Source organism: Oryctolagus cuniculus, chromosome 1 (genome assembly GCF_051225735.1).
Source record: "Oryctolagus cuniculus isolate XC-2025 breed Fujian yellow rabbit chromosome 1, ASM5122573v1, whole genome shotgun sequence".
Taxonomy (NCBI): Eukaryota; Metazoa; Chordata; class Mammalia; order Lagomorpha; family Leporidae; genus Oryctolagus; species Oryctolagus cuniculus.
In genome coordinates, this window is record NC_142867.1 from 225,468,280 (window position 1) to 225,485,434 (window position 17,155).

Below are 17,155 nucleotides of genomic sequence, written 5' to 3' on the forward strand. Positions count from 1 at the left end.
GTGTTCCAGACTCCTGGCTTCAGCCTGGCCCAGACTAGCCTGGCCTAGTCCAGCCCTTGTGGCCACTTGGGAAACAAACCAGCAGATGGAAGATATCTCTCAGTCTGTCTCTACCCCTCTCTTTCAAATAAATAAATCTTTTGTAAAAAATTAGATTGAAATGGGGCCAGCGCTGTTGCACAGTAGGTTAAGCCTCCACCTACAATGCCAGCATCCCATATCAGAGCGCTGGTTCATGTCCTGGCTGCTCCACTTCTGATCTAGCTCCCTGCTAATATGTCTGAGAAAGCAGCAGAAGATGGCCCAGGTGCTTGGGCCCCTGAAACTATGTGGGACACCCGTAAAAAGGCCCTGGCTCCTGGCTTCGGCCTGGTCCAGTCTTGGCCTTGTGGCCATTTGGGCAGTTAACCAGCAGATGGTAGATTGATCTCTCTCTCTCTCTCTCTCTCTCTCTCTCTGTATCTATGCCTTTCAAATAAACAAATAAATCTATTTAAAAAAAAAAAAAAAGCCAAGCCAAAATAAATGAAGAAAATTAGATTGAAGCACATCAAATTGTTGATTCTACAGACTTTTTAAAAAGGTTAATTATTATTGGCAATTTCACATGGTTTAACCTAAGACTTGCAGATTAACAATGCATCAAATGCCTATTAAGTAGCTGCAAGAGCTGAGAGAAAAAACACCGTAAAACTGTACTTCTTGGGGCTGGCGTTGTGGCACAGCAGTTAAGCGGCCACCTGCAACACCAACATCTCATATGAGCATCAGTTCAAGTTCTGGCTGTTCCACTCTGATCCAGGTCACTGCTAATGCACCTGGGAAAGCAGCGGAGTACTTGTGCCCTGGGAACCCATATGGAAGACCCGAATGGAGTCTCAAGCTCCTCCCGGCTTTGGCCTGGCCCAGCTCTGGCTGCTGCAGCCATTTGGAGAAAAAAACAGAAGATGGAAGGCCATTCTCTCCCTCTATCTGTAACTCTATCTTTAAAATAAACTATATGTTTTTGTAAAATTTGAATGCTCATGTGTTTAAAAGATCACAGCCCATTCCTTACCCTCCTATAGATTTAATAAATAATTTTAATTTCTCTCCTACTTTAAGTAGCTTAAAGAAAAAAAAAAAAAAGCTCCAGCGATCAGCACTGCAACACACAGTTAAGGAACCGCCTGCAACACTGGCATCCTATTTGGGAGTATCAACTCAACTGCTGGCTGCTACTTTGATCCAGCTTCCTGCTAATGTGCATGGGAAAGCAGTGGATAATCACCCAAGTAGTTGGATCCCTGCCACCCATATGGGAGACCCAAATGAAGTTCTAGGCTCATGACTTCAGCCTGGCGCAGCCTTGGCTGTTGTAGCTGGCTGGGGAAAGAACCAGCAGATGGAAGATACCATTCAATTTCTCTCTCCCTCTTTATCTTTCAAATAAATAAATAATCTTTTAAGAAAAGTTCCAATTTATTTAAATGGATGCATTATATGTGTCAGACATTGCGTTAGGTGCCAGAGAAATAAAGGATGAATTCTAACACTGAGAAGAACTTGCAATCAAATTTATTCTCAAAGCAGTTTTCAGCTTATCACAAGACTCGCATACATACATGTATAAAGATTTGATCCTATCTTTAAAAATCTTATTTACAATATTTTACGTTTTTTACTGTTTTGGTAAATGTCACATTACACAACCAAGACATATGATAGGATGAGATTCATTTACTGAAATACTGTATACCATATTTCAAATAACATTTCTATATAATTGGAAAAATTCAATCTTTAGAAAGAATAAACACTTAAAATAGGTGATTATGGTTATCTGGGAAGAGGAAGTTATTATTAAATAATCATTTTGCAACAGTCTTTCAGCTGCAGTACATATTATGTTCAGCAAAAGTAGATGCCTTGCTACTCATGCCTTGGCATGTTGCAGCAGGTTTATAATCAGTCTTCTACATCACAGAAAACTCCTTTGACCAGTTCTCTGAGGAAAGGAAGTTTTTCTGGCTAGATTAAATCTGATTCTAAACATCACAATTTTATTCATTTTTCTAGATACTAGGGACTCAAAACCCAAGAATGAACTTGGTTATCAGGCTAAAATTGATCTTTCAACAGGTCTCTGAACCAGAAGACAAAACATAAGGAAAAATAATAATCTCTTACATTAAATACATTTAAAGGTTATTAACTTCCTAACTGCATTCTTCTATACTCTTTCTTTCTAATTAATTTTTAAATCCTCTTCTATTCTTTCTCCTTTCAAATATGGGCACTTAATCACATTTAAATTACTGTTTTGTGCTGTTCCCCTCAATTCTCCTATTTCCTTTCTCTCTTCTAACTAAAGGTTGTAACTATGCATACTTTCTTTCCTTCTACTTTATTATGTAAAAATTACGGCTTCTAACAATCCCAATTTCAACATCAAACACTCTAAAAGCTAATCGTGAAATTTTGCACATAATTCTAGTTGTTAATTTAGTGTCCTTGCTAACTTATCACACAGAGCACCAATCTACTGATAACTAATTTTGAAAATGATTTTTTAAATTATGAGCATTGAAACAGAACTATTTCCAAAATTAAAAAAAAAAAAAAAAGATCAGGGCATTTGGCAAAGTGGTAAGGACACACTTGGGATGCAAATATCCCATACTGGAGCACCTGTTACCCAGCTCCACTCAATTCCAGCTTCCCACTAATACGCACACTGGGAGGCAGCAGGGACGCCTCTCCCTTGTTCTCTTTCTCATAAATAAAAATAAAAAACAAATGATCACTATTTCAGACTGAATACCAGCACTTTGTCTCTATCTAACCACACAATTTTCTGACTGAAATTTCTTAAAGAATGTCAAATAAAAACCCTAAAAACAGAGTTAAAGGACAACTCAAATTTACTAATTTCAGTAGACAAGGCAGGAAATATCTAATGCTCTAGTCACCAGCACTCCTAACATGCCCTCCCTTTCTTATTCTAAGATAAGATACTAGCTAGGTCCAACTACTAGTATACTGGGGCCACACTGGCACAGTAGGTTAAACATCTGCCTGCAGCGCCAGCATCCCATTGGGGCACTGGTTTGAGTCCCAGCTGCTCCACTTCCAATCTAGCTCCCTGCTGATGGCCTGGAAAAGCAGAAGGTGGCCCAAGCGCTTGGGTCTCTGCACATGCTTGGGAGACCCGGAAAAAGTTCTTGACTCCTGGCTCTGGATTGGCCCAGCTCTGGCCGTTGCAGCCATTTGGGGAGTGAACCAGCAGATGGAAAACCTCTCTCTGTGTCTTGCCTTCTATCTGTAACTCTTGCCTCTCAAGTAAATAAATAAATCTTAAGTAAGCAAATACTAGTATAGTCCCATAGTTTATTGATACATTGTCAAAATTATGTATTTGGATAACTACATTCAAGGGGCCCCTTTTAAAAGGACTTCTCAAACTCATTTCTTGACCCACTGTTACAGTGAGAAATATATTTTTACCTAGCTTGAGAAGGAAAAAAAGGTTACTATTCAAGGATGCTTTTGCTTTACTTACTTAGATAAATTAAAGGTCAAAAGCAGGGGAAGCAAGAAATGTTGACCTAGTTCAAACACTGAAAACACAAGTCCATTCAAAAATCAAAATCTCCTCTGATTTAAACAAAAAAGCCTTAGTAAAATTCTGTAATTTATGTACAACTACCAATGCTATTAAAATATAGTTTCTTGTATATTTTATTTTATTTAAGATTTTTTTATTTACTTGAAAGTTAGAGTTATACAGAGAAAGGAGAGGCAGAGAAAGAGAGAGGTCTTCCATCTGCTGGTTCACTCCCCAGATGGCTACAATGGCCAGAGCTGCGCCGATGCAAAGCCAGGAGCCAGGAGCTTCTTCCGGGTCTCCCACATGGGTGCAGGGGCCCAAGGACTTGGGCCATCTTCTACTGCTTTCCCAGGCCATAGCAGAGAGCTGGATCAGAAGTGGAGCAGCGGGGACTAGAACTGGCACCCATATAGGATGCCAGCACTTCAGGCCAGGGCATTAACCCCCACGCCACAGCGGCGGTCCCTCTTGTATATTTTTCTAAAAACCACTTGGCTAAATTACACATGCAGATATTATCTCCTTTAATGCCTTTGATTTCTTTTTTAAAAAGAGTAGTTATTTCAAACAATAGGCATCATCAAATACAAGATAATCAATTTGTAAATAAGACAACTGTTATAGTTACCATTTATTGGGCATTTAACATATACAAGACAAGGTGCTAAATAAATGCAATTTTATTTAAATCTTACAACTAGTCTTAGAAAATAATATTAACTTCATTTTACAAATGAGAAAATACTCTCAGTAGGTAAGAGACATGCTAAGGTCACATCTATATTGAACCTAGGATGTTCTGACCACAAGGACTCCTCTTAAACACTACACCATCCTGCCTCCACCTCTATGGTCTGAGAGGTACCGTGAACCTCTCTCTATAGCAGTGCTTTAAGACACAGATCTTTTTTTAGTTCCACTCAGTGATTTCTATTACAACATTCTGAATAAGAAGTGTTAAATAATTACATTCAGAGGATGCATTGTGATCAGAATTTATAGATATGGGTTAATGTTAATACTAGTAGTAATAATAACTTAAAACGTTTTTCTCTACAGAAATGTTTCTTGAGGCATATGGATGCCAGTTCCAGATCTGGCTACTTGGCTTCTGATGCAGCTCATGCACTTGAGAAAGTTTCCTAAGATGGCCCAAGTACTTGGGCCTGCCACCCACAGAAGAGACCTGGTTAGTTCCTGGCTCCTGGTTTTGGTTCTGCCCAGCCCTGGCTATTCGGAGAGTAAAACAGTGGGTGGAAGATCTCTTTCTCTGTCTCTCCTTCTCTCTCTGTATATATGCCTTTCAAATAAATAAATCTTTTTAAAAAGGAAAAGTAAATATAAATCATGCAATTATTTGCACTATTTTCCCTATACTGTTTTATGTAATCCCCACAACTCTGCAATTTTCACTGCATCCATACAAGAATGGCAAATAACTGAGGTTTAAGAACTCACAAATTTTGCCAGAATTACAAAGTTAGTAAATGGCAGAGCCAGAATTTGAATCTAAGCCTGATTACAAAGAGCATGATTTTCCCTAAGGTAGTTTATTTGCATTTGCAGGGGCAGGCACTGTAGCACAGTGGGGTAAGCCACATTAGAGTGCTGATTCAGGCCCTGGTTACTCTGTACTTCCCATTCAGTTTCCTGCCAACGTGCCTGGGAGGCAGCACATGATGACTCTGGTACTTGGGTTCCCCACACTGAAGATCAGGATGGAGTTCCTGGCTCCTGGCTTTGCCCTGGCCTAACTACAGCTGCTGATGGGCATTTGGGAAGTGAACCAGCAGATCTGTCTCTCCCTCTATCACTCTGCCTTTCAAATAAATAAATCTTTAAAACGACACCAAAAAAAAGAAAAAAAAGAGTGATAAAAGCAAAAAATAAAATTTCAAGAAGAAAAACTATACTAAGATTCGAATGGTAACAGCATTACTATCAACACATGTAAAATTCAGCTCTGAGGGTGCTGTAGCTCAGCCAGTAAAGCCACCCTTTGTGACTCCCCTACTGCAGTGCTGGTTGAGTCCCGGCTACTCCACTCCCCACAGATCCAGCTTCCTGTTAATGAGCCTGGGAAAGCAGAGATGCTGGCCCAACCCATAGGAATTCCTGGCTCCTGGCTTCAATCTGGCCCAGCCTTGACTGTTACAGGCATTTGGGGAATGAACCAATGGATAGAAGACTGGTCTTTCCCTGTCACCTGACTTTTCAAATAAATAAATAAATCTTTCTTTCTTTAAAAAAAATTAGCTATAAATTTGCTGGATATCAAGAGAAATGTTTACTAGCGGCATATTTAACACTAACTGTACCCAAGTGACCCCTTTTAAATATTAACCATGTTTAACATTGCTTTAACAAAGGACTTCTCAACTTCATCTTCTGAATGTGAAACATACCACTGCTAAAGGTGAGAAGTGTACTTCAAAATGGGGTATGCCATCACCCCTAAAACTCTGCAACATGTTTTTTCACTTAACAAAATCACAGATATATTTCCAGGCCAATATACTTACAGCTAAATGGTCACTAAATATATATTAAACATATCATCATTGTGTCAAGAACAGAACATGCATCTCCATTTACTAGACACCTTCCCAAATAAGATACGGACATACAAGTCAATGCCCAGTTTTAAAATATACAGGTACAGTTACGAAGGCAGACACTTTCGTATGCATTACTTGAAGAATTCTGAAATTCCAAAACATTTCTGGAAAGTAACTGGCATATTTAAAAATAATCCAAGCTAGATACAAGGAGTTGGGCACAGTGATTGAGATGCTTGTTGGGGCACCCCATCCCATCCTGGAGTGCCTGGGTTTGAGTCCCAGTTATGCTTCCATTTCAGCACAGCCTTGGCCATAGCAGATGATGACTCAGTTCACTACTGTCCCCTGAAACATCTGGACTAAATTCTTGCCTCTCAGCTTTGGCCTGACCCAATCTCCACCATTACAGGCATTTGGGGAGCAAACTAGTGGATGGGAGTGATCTCTCCCACATGCTGGCTCGCTCTAATTGAAAAAAAAAAAAAAAATCCAAATTATCTTCTCACTCAAAAATACATTTTAAGTATTCTATAGAAATGCAAAAGCTTCAGTCCACCAGGCCACAGGTGTAAGTGCATTTAATGTACCATTATTAAAGCAAGGAACTAGAAATAATCTACACTCTAATCAAGAAGGAAATGACTGAATAAAGTAATCTATACTATGAAATAATTTGCATCTAGTTTAAAAACCATTTAGTTGGGGCCAGCACTGTGGCATAGCAAGTAATCCACTGCCTGCAGTGCCGGCATCCCATATGGGTGCCAGTTTGAGTCCTGGCTGCTCCACTTACAATCCAGCTCTCTGCTATGGCCTGCAAAGCAGAAGATGTCCCAAGTCCTTGGGCACATGCACCCGCGTGGGAGAACGGGAAGAAGATCCTGGCTCCTGCTTCAGATTGGCGCAGCTCCAGCACCAACTGGGGAGTGAACAAGTGGAGGGAAGACCTCTCTCTCTCTTTCTCTCTCTCCTCTCTCTGTGTAACTCTGAATTTCAAATAAATGAATAAATCTTAAAAAAAAAAAAAAACATTCAGTTCTAAATGCATTAACCTGGGAAATACATCCCTGATTCTGATATGAAAAAGGATGCTGCAGTGTTTTACAGAACAGCATACAATTTCCAAATACACATACATTCAATCCTGTATGTATATAACACGGAAAAACACGCATTAAATGGTGAAAACTGAATGCATGGGCTGAGAGTAAAAAAAAGAGGGCAATTATTAACTATATACATCTTTATACTGACTTAATATAATGAACAAGTACTATATTCACTTGGCAGTATGTTCTAAAATAACAGGTATAGGAAATAAAGGGTCAGTAAATATTTAAAGAGCATTTGTATATATAATTCCAATATGCAAACTGGATTAATAATAATGAAAGAAAAACAAAAACTCCCACTCATAACATTTCCAACGTATTTCCCCATTTACCAATGATATAGGTTAATCATATGATTTGGCCTCAAAATAAAAAACCAACACCCAATAATAGAGGATGGTTTTTTTTTTTTTTAGTTCTTTTATAGTTTAACTCACGTTGACAATATAGTAATGATCAAAATGACAATGTCATCTCTGCCTTCATGGAAGGCCAAGAACAGAGCATTCTGATTTGTTTACAAGCCCACTGAAATGGAATGACACTTCATTTGTCAGACAAACATAAAACTTTGGCAGTCCATCTAACAATCTGATTTAATCAAAATGAGTGGTCAATTTCCTTTCCTCAACCATAGTAGTCTCTGAAAATAACCCACTCACTAGCAAAACATTTAATGCCATACTTTTATATAAATTAATAATGTAGATAAGAAAAAGTGACTAAACTGCTTAATGTGTCAAGAGAAAAAAATCTTGCAGTTAATTATGCTGGTGTGCTATGAATAGGAAACCAAAGTACTTCTACATTGCACCTCTGTTCACAGAAGAAAAACATTTAATGACAATCCCCTCCTGCCACAAAAAAACCTGCACTTACCACTAGAGTTAAAAGGATTAGTAAACAGTGAGAAGTTTAGTGATGAGATCTGCTTCAAAATAATTTGGCAGGGAAGAGAAAGGTTTATAAAAATGAAGAATGATTATTGTTAACATTGGCTGGTGTGTATCTAAGACTCAGTAAATTATTTTATTTACGCTTAAAACTACCTAAAATAAAGTTTTTTTAAAAAATAGGTACAGTATCTCTAACATGTATTTGTACATTGTTTCTATCCATGCCTAGCATTTTTAGATATTTAAAAAAGTAAATCACTCAATAGTTTACTGTTTCAACCAAAAGTTTACTCCAATAGTACAATATTTTACTAAGATTATGCAAAAGTATTTGATATTGATAAAAATCTGTACGATCTGTAAGAACACTAAATTCTGTGCAAAATTAAGTATGAACAAATACAACCCTTAACATGAAAAATACAAAAACTTTTTAAAATGTAGCTTTAATTCCAAGAATTTCGTAACTGCTATTCGAATGTGAAGATTTTACATCTGACAACAGCCATGTATTGAGTGTCCCCAGCTACTTTATAACCTCTAACCCTAACAGTTCATTTTACAAACAAATAAGGATGCCAGGTCAGAAAGGTGACAGAGCAGTGGTCATATGCTATCAGACGGAGAGCTAGGATTAAAATCCAAGTCTAATTCTTGAGCTCTCCAAAGCCATGCCTCTCAATCAACAGATATTAAATACCCAGCATGGGCGTGGTACTTCCCAGGCATTACCTATATGCCATGCAATGTCTAACTAGCATTTAATCCTCACAGCAACTCTAAGATGCAGGACTACCACCCCTTTATAGGTAAGGACAGAGTCTCAGAGGTTAAGTAACTTGCCTAAGGTCTCCTAACGAACTAGGAAGTGGCAGTACTGGAGTGGGAACCCCAAGACTCCCAAACGCTAAACCACTACATGCCTCAAGACATGACCAAGTAAAATCACCTCAGCAGAACTCAGAAGAAAAATGGCTGGAAAGGCACAGGGGAAACAGGTTGAAGGCGGGCTCACTGGACTTGAGGTTACCTTGTCCTCAGTAAGCACGTGTAAACACAAGGCAGCCGGGACAGTAATGCGGGGAGCAGTGAACTTCGCAGGAGTTGCCGTCTGCGCCCTGACACTCCCCGTGGGCCCCCGGCACGGCACCTGCCCACTTCTCACACGTCAAATGGAACTCCTGCCTCTCTGCTCCGGGACTGAGAATGACGGTTTCTGACAGCGTCGCGACTGCCAGAGCTTCGGGTCATCAAGAAGCAATCAGCTATCAGCCAATGCAAACAGAGGGGAAAAAACGGGAAAGGAGTTCTGGCTATACCTAAAGTGCCCGTTGTCTGGAGCCCCCGCCGGACTTTGCGTGCAGCTCAGAAAGCAGCAGCCAGTGTGGGGAGAAGCCGGTGTGCAGAGGCCACCATGAGCCACAGCACAACTACAGGCCTCAGTTTCCTCGCCCCTAAAACGGTGACAACTTAGCTCCAAGGCGCGTGTGTGCGCGGACAGGCTCCTACGTCCGTGCCCCGCACACAGCGGCGAGCACGCCCTCCACGCACTCCTGTCCGTTTCTTTCCTTAAATTCCAGACATGCCACAACTCTCTCCCTCGCTCACGACGTCTAGACACGAGGCGTGTTCAGGGCCTCGCAGGGGCTCCCCAACACCCGTGCTTTCGCACGCACACCCCCCCCAGCCCCCGACCGCGACCCCAGCCACAGGCGGGTTCCCCCACGTCGACAAGGGCACCGGCGCCGGCCCACGATGCCAGCGGCAACGCGAGCGGCTGCCTTTTGTACTCGCGGCTCGCCGCGGCCTACCCCGGAGGGGCACTCGGCGTCCGGGGCTGGGGGCGGCGCGGCGCGCGGGGGTAAACACCGCGGGGGCGGCCCCGCAGCGGGGCCCGCGGGAGACGCGCCTCCGGCCAGCCGGGCCGCGGTGGCGGGGCAGGCGAGGCCCGCAGCCCTCGGGCCGGCCAGCAGCGCTGGGGACACCTCCGCCTCCGCGCGGGGGTCCTGTCAGGCCGGCGCCGCCGACTCCAGGACTCGCCGCGGCCTGGCAGGGCCTGGCCCGGGGCACCGCCCGCCAGCGGCCCTGCTCGCCGCCGTCCCCACCCTCGCCCCTCGGAAGGGCCGGGCCAGCAGGCCTTGGCCGGACGGACACTGCGGAAGGCCTGGGTTACCTGGGGGGTTGCTGGTAGCTGGGCAGCTTTCCGGGCGGGAGGGGGGCGTCAGGACGAGGAAGAGGAGTGCGGCCGCAGCGCGAGTCGGGGCGGGCGCGGTCGGCCGAGGCCCCGGCAGGCAGGCGGGCTGGCCAAGGGGTGCAGACGCGCCAGCGGCAGCAGCGGTGGCAGCGGCGACTGCCCCTGAGGCTCCCTCAAGATCTTCCTCGGGTTGGTCCAAGATGGCGGCGCTCCCTGCACAGGGTTTCCTGTCACCCTCGCAATGGGCCGGACCACAAAAGAAGGGGGGGAAGGTGCGCGCGCAGCTGCGGAGCCCGGAAGAGGGTGGCCGAGGCGGGTCCGGTAGCCACGCCCCTTCCCCAGGCTTCCCCTCTGGACTCGTCGCGCCGGCGCCGAGGCCCGCCCCGCTGGCTCTCGTGCTCGGAGGGGCCGGGGACCGCGCGTGGGCGCAAGCGCAGTGGCGAGCCCTCGCCTCCTGGGGAAGTTACTTGCGCAGGTTCGTGCGGACCTGGTGGCGTGCGTCTTTGGAGGCTTGGCTTGGTCTTGAAGACTTTTTTGTTTTTTAATTATTTTTAATGCCAGCAGCTTTTCGTTACTGGCACCTTACTGTAAACTGGCCAGTGTTCTGAGGACTTACTGCTTTCCCTCAAAATGTGTTTATTGGACCTCAGGAGGCACATGCCACGTTTTTATCTGGCCGCACTGAGGCTCGGGTTGATGAGCTCGCTGCGCTGTTTCACCTCTGTTTCTCTTAACCTTGCTTTGCGGGTGCCTTTGACAGGGAAAGGGAAGCGCATTGATCACAGTCTCTCCACCACCTCCCGGATCCACCTTGGCCCACCAGTATCACTGCTCCGAAAAGCTGAACACGCCTCAGTTCAAGGCCACGTTTCTTAGACTCTGGGCACTTTGGCTTTGTGTGTTGTAGATATTTATTTCCATATTTATACTTAATTTATGTTTTACAACTCCAGCAGGATAGAGATGAGCATATTAGTAGAACTTTTTCTCGGACCTACGCATTCATTTTTTTCTTCTTAAAGGAAAAAGACAGTTTTGTGGGGCCCCATTTGCACTGCCAAGTTGCCTGATGGGTAACACAACCCCACCTCACTCTCCCTCCAAAATGGACTTCAAGCTTGCTCTTGGCATTCAAGAACTTACAGAAACTGATTCTGCCTTGGGTAGATGATGCTCCATTGGAAAACTGGGAATTTATAAATATTTTATTTTCAGAAAGGTTTGGGTGTGAATACCTTCTCTGCAACCCAGTGGTAGGCTGATGGGCATGTCTCTTGATTTGATTTCTTAGAGCCGCAGTCTTTTCAGCAAAATAAGGATAATGGTTGTCTCTCATGGGCCTTTGTGAAAATTAAATGAGATAATATATGCAAAATGCTTGGCATATGAGAGCTCAAATGAGAATGATTATTACATGATAATCTAATGCAAAGTGATATTGAAATTGTTTCCAGGAGCAGATTTTTGTTTTTGTTTGTTGGGGGTTTATTTTATTTGTTTGAAAGGCAGAGTTACAGAGAGAGAGGAAGAGAGGTCTTCCATCCATTGGTTCACTCCCCAGGTAGCCCCAACAGCCATGGCTGGCGCTGGGCCAGGCTGAACCCAGGAGCCAGGAGCTTCCCACCAGTCACCTAGGTGGGTACAGGGGCCCATCCTCCACTGCTTTCCCAGGTGCATTAGTGGATAGTTGGATGGGAAATGGAGCAGCAGGTTCTCGAACTGGTGCCCAAATAGGATTCTGGCGTTGCAGGTGATGGCTTAACCCACTGTGCCACAGCGGCCCCGGAGCAGATGCTTGATGCATCAGTTAAGACGATGATTCGGATGCCCGCATACCATATTGGAGTGCTACGGCTGAAGCCCAGCTTCACTCCCGGCTCCAGCTTCCTGCTACTGCACATCCTGCACGGCAGCAGGTGATGGCTCAAGTACTCGAGTCGCTGCCGACCATGTGGGGACCCAGACTGACGTCCTGGCTTCCACCTGGCCCAATCTCTCTCTCTCCCTTTCAAACAAGTAAAATAACTTTTAAAATAATAAATGCAAAAGTCATGGAGATCTATGTTTCTGTTCCCATATTCTTGAATAAGTGTAATTTGCTTCTTGCCACATTTTAACATTTTGAAACAAAGAAATCTGCCTGTGGCAAATGAAGGAGAAAGCTATGAGACATTTGTCATTACTTGTCCAGGTACAAGCTTAAGCCTTGCTAAAAAGTTTCTGTTTATCCAGTTGCCACCTAAATTGAAGTCTGTATGTTTAACTGATAGTTATTGAACACTTACGTGCCAGGAGCTATCCTAAAAAGCATGCATAGGAAGCCAGCGCTGTGGCATCCCATATGGGTGCCAGTTTGAGACCCGGCTGCTCCACTTCCAATCCAGCTCTTTGCTATGGCCTGGGAAAGCAGTAGAAGATGGCCCAAGTGCTTAGGCCCCTGCACCCACGTGGGAGACCCAGAAGAAGCTCCTGGCTCCTGGCTTCGGATCAGTGCAGCTTCGGCCGTTGCAGCCAATTGGAGGGTGAACCAGCGAATGGAAGACCTTGGTCTCTCTCTCTCTCTCTCTCTCTCTCTCTGCCTCTCCTTCTCTCTGTGTGTAACTCCAACTTTCAAATAAAATAAATAAATCTTTTTAAAAAAAGCATGCATATTTTCTTACTTAATCCCTACCACATTCCCATGAAGTCAATCCTATATTCACTTCTTTTTATGAATGAAAAATTGGAACGTTATACAGGTTTACTGTCAGGCCAGCAAATATTGGCCGTGCTGGTGAGACAGGGAGGCAGAGGGAGCAGTTGTGCCCCCTGGGGGGTGGTTCCTGTTCAAGACCTACAGGATGTGTGGTTCCCTACGCTCTGAGGATAAACAGACCCCCTTCCTGGACCAGGTGCATACAAGTTTAGGGGGCGAGCCGGCGCCGTGGCTCAATAGGCTAATCCTCCACCTTGCGGCGCCGGCACACCGGGTTCTAGTCCCGGTTGGGGCGCCGGATTCTGTCCCGGTTGCCCCTCTTCCAGGCCAGCTCTCTGCTATGGCCAGGGAGTGCAGTGGAGGATGGCCCAGGTGCTTGGGCCCTGCACCCCATGGGAGACCAGGAAAAAGCACCTGGCTCCTGGCTCCTGCCAGGATCAGCGCGGTGCGCCGGCTGCAGCGGCGGCCATTGGAGGGTGAACCAACGGCAAAGGAAGACCTTTCTCTCTGTCTCTCTCTCTCACTGTCCACTCTGCCTGTCAAAAAAAAAAAAAAAAAAAAAAAAAAAAAAAAAAGTTTAGGGGGCAAAGCTCAGCTAGATTGACCTATAGCTCATTATACACTCATTTGTAATACATTAGCATGCTAAGTGACACACCTACCAGCCGCCATGGCAGGAACAAGGGACCATGTCAATAGTGAAGCGGGGGAGGAAGCTAGATTCTGGGACATCTCCACCTACTCCCCAGAAAAACTGTGAATCCTTCTCCCTTTATTAGAATGTATCTCCTCTCTCACTGGATGACCAATCTAATGTTAAACAAAGTTCATAAATGAGGCAACTCCCCTCTGAGTAGGTCCTACCTATCTGTGGAGTGTGCATCTTGCTCTCTCAATGAAACAATTGCTACTCATTACTTGTTATTCTGCCGACTTCTTTTCTGAAGGGAGCTCAGGGATCTGGGGACCAGGCAGCCTTTGCTGTCTGGCATCACTGGGCCTTGAACATGTGACCAGAGCTCCCATTCTCAAACAATAGTCCACACTCCCTCATTGGTAGTTGTAGCATCCTAGTTTCAATGTGGGTCCTGAATTGTTGCTTAAATCCATGTGAAAACATCACTTGGATACAGCTTTGAGCAAAAACGTTGTGAATTCATAGTGTCTAAGCTATGCAACTAAAGGTAGTAGCTAGGAAAGACTGTGTGACCAATTGCAGCATAATTAAAAGGGACTGTACTCTGGGTGCCAAGTGTTTATCAGGGCTTTTAGGTAACTTTTTTGAAAATCTTTCCATAGAAAGAGATGTATAGACTATTCAGGACAGCACTGTTTGAATAGCAAAAGACTAGAGAAGAACAAAATATCATGGAGGGATTTATAATAGTATATCCATATCATGAAATACTATGTAGCCATTAAAAAGAACGAAGCCGCTATAAATGTCCTAATAGGGAACCATCTCATACCATTACTGCTAAGCTCTAGAAAGAGAGGCCAGAGAGGCCAGAGAGGCAGCCTGTAGGGAAACGCACTGCTGTGGAAAGAGCCCCATCCTTTCTCTCCCTCATGGGGGCGCTATGCTTTTACAGAGCCAAGGGAGAAGGACTATGGAGATTGAGGGTGCTTGCAGGAAGCAGGGACTGGCAAACCGCTCCCCGCTCCGGGATCTCTGGGCAGTGAACTCACCGGTCTGTTGACCCATTGCTTCCTACACAATGGGAAGTACAAATGGAGGGAGAGAGCATGAAGGTGCTGTGGGGCAGGGCTCTAGATGAAGAGACTGAAACTGCTCCACCCCGCTTCCCCCCACCTGCCACCCACCCCTTGACTGGCCGGAGCACAGCAAACACGTGTTTGTTAGAGAGATGTGGCATGAGTGACAGCAGCCGGCAGTCACCGCTTCTGTGTGGATGCAGGGATCCCCAGGCACTTTTTGTCAGAGCCACCTGTTCTTGCTTCATTTCTCCTTAGAATTTGTTCCTTAGAATTTGTCTGGTAAAAAGAGATGTGATTCTGTTCTTTATCTTTTTCCAGAGCCTAAACAATTAAAGTCATCTATAGATTTATTTCTATTGTACATATTCAAACAAAATTGATTCATTTCCTGATTATTGGTTTTGTAGGCTTGATTTTATTGGTTTTTCGCGCATGTTCCTGGGTTGTGGCTGATAGGTTCATCTTGAATTGCCCCTCCAGCTCTCTGCTCCCCTCTTCTTGCCTAGTGGTTTTAGAGTTGCCTCTAATCCAGAATCAGATGTTAAAATATTGGTGTCCCAATTCCTGAGGTAACAATAAAAATATAGCAGAACTAATATAATTTTAAATTTAATTTTGTTCATTTGAAAGGCAGAGAAATACAGATATGCAGACTGACAGATCTCCCATCCACTGGTTCACTCCCCAAATGCTCCCAACAAGCCGAAGCTGATCGAGGCCAATGCCAAGAGCCTGGAACTCAACCCAGCTCTCCAACGTGGGTAGCAGGGACTCAAGTACTTGAGCCATCACCTGTTGTTTCTCAGGGTGTGCATTAGGGAAAGCTAGATCAGAAACAGAGGAACCAGCACTCAAACCCAGGCACTCCGAGATGGGATGCGGATGTCCCCAGGGGCAGATGAACTGCTGCACCCAAAGCCTGCCCCAGAACTAATACAATTTGTACTGTGAATTTTCTTACCACATATGTGTTACCTAATTACAAAGCCAAAATATTTTAATATGTGATTGATTAACTCCCAGTGATTCATAATTCAAGTAAGTGACAAATTTATAGTTCAACCCAAAAAAAAAAAAAAATGGCAAGTGATATACTCCAAAATTTAGCAGGCTGGTCAAAAAGTTAAAAGCAAGTGTATGTGTTGAAATCTTTACTTACTGTATGCTAAACTGATCTTCTGCATACAAAGAGAATCGAAAATGAATCTTGATGTGAATGGAAGAGGAGAGGGAGTGGGAGAGGGGAGGGTTGCGGGTGGGAGGGACATTATGGGGGGGGAAGCCATTGTGATCCATAAGCTGTACTTTGGAAATTTATATTCATTAAATAAAAGTTAAAGTTAAAAAAAAAAACAAGTTGTGATTACAACCTAAGCAATAAACTTTCAGTTGTTCAAAAAAAAAAAAAAAAAAAAAAGCAAGTGTATGGACTTTGTAGTCTCTGAATATGAAAAAAAAGATTTGATTCAACTTGTACTAAAGAAAGTGATGCATATTTATAATGATAAGTATATGCTATATTCAATTGTAAAAGAAATTTTGTGTCCATTAAAATATTTCCCCGTTGTCATACATTTCATACTGACAGTTCTCAGGAGTCGTAGCTTATGAGGGAGTCACATTCTAAAGTTGGCCCATAAGAAACAAGAAAACAAAACAAAACAAAATCCTACGAGGAGGCAAGGGGTCAAGATGGTGGTTACAACACCCGAGTGACTGAGTCCCAATCCTGGCTGTTCTGATTCCAGCTTCCTATCCATGTAGACCCGAGGAGGTATACCATGATGGCTTATGGAGTCGGGGTCCTGCCACTCATGTGGGAGACCTGGACGGAGTTTCTGGCCCCTGGCTCCTGACTTTGTTCCCCCCACCCCCCCAGGTTGCATTCTCTCTCTCTCTCTCTCTCTTTCTCTCTCTCTCTCTCTCTCTCATCTCTCTCTCTCTCTCTCTCTCTCTCCCTGTCCCTGTCCAATTAATAAGTTGTTCATACATTTAACGACATAAGGTAAAGAGCACACTTGAACCTTTCTTGGAAATGTACCACACTGGAGACTAATTTATTGTCTCAGTTTTCTTCTGGCATTGAATCTGACAGCCATTTCGTTGGCTAACTACCAGCGGTGAGTAATTCTGATTTAGAGGCCATGTGACATAAAAGAAAATCATCTTTGAACATCAGGGTCACACTCAGTGTGGCAAATTGACCACACTATGAGATCCCCTTAGAAACTGAGACCTACTGAGAAGACAGATTTGACTCTTTCATCACATATGCCATGGCAGTTCCTTCTCTAGAGAAAGGGAGGTCAAGTTCGTATTAAATACTTTCTCAAGTGTTTTGCTTGACCTTGTATATTTAGAAGAAGTAATGTTGCTTAAAAAGATGTGT

General features: G+C 43.9%; 1 protein-coding gene across 1 annotated transcript in view; it reads right to left on the reverse strand.

Annotated features, from left to right (window-relative positions):
* The window catches only part of RAB14 (RAB14, member RAS oncogene family), a 28,994-nt gene extending 18,410 nt beyond the window's left edge, over positions 1–10,584 (reverse strand). Inside the window, exon 1 of the mRNA XM_051842487.3 lies at positions 10,332–10,584. The gene's annotated coding sequence lies outside the window, so the exon portion shown is untranslated. The remainder of the gene's footprint in view (positions 1–10,331) is intronic.
* Positions 10,585–17,155: the final 6,571 nt, after the last annotated feature.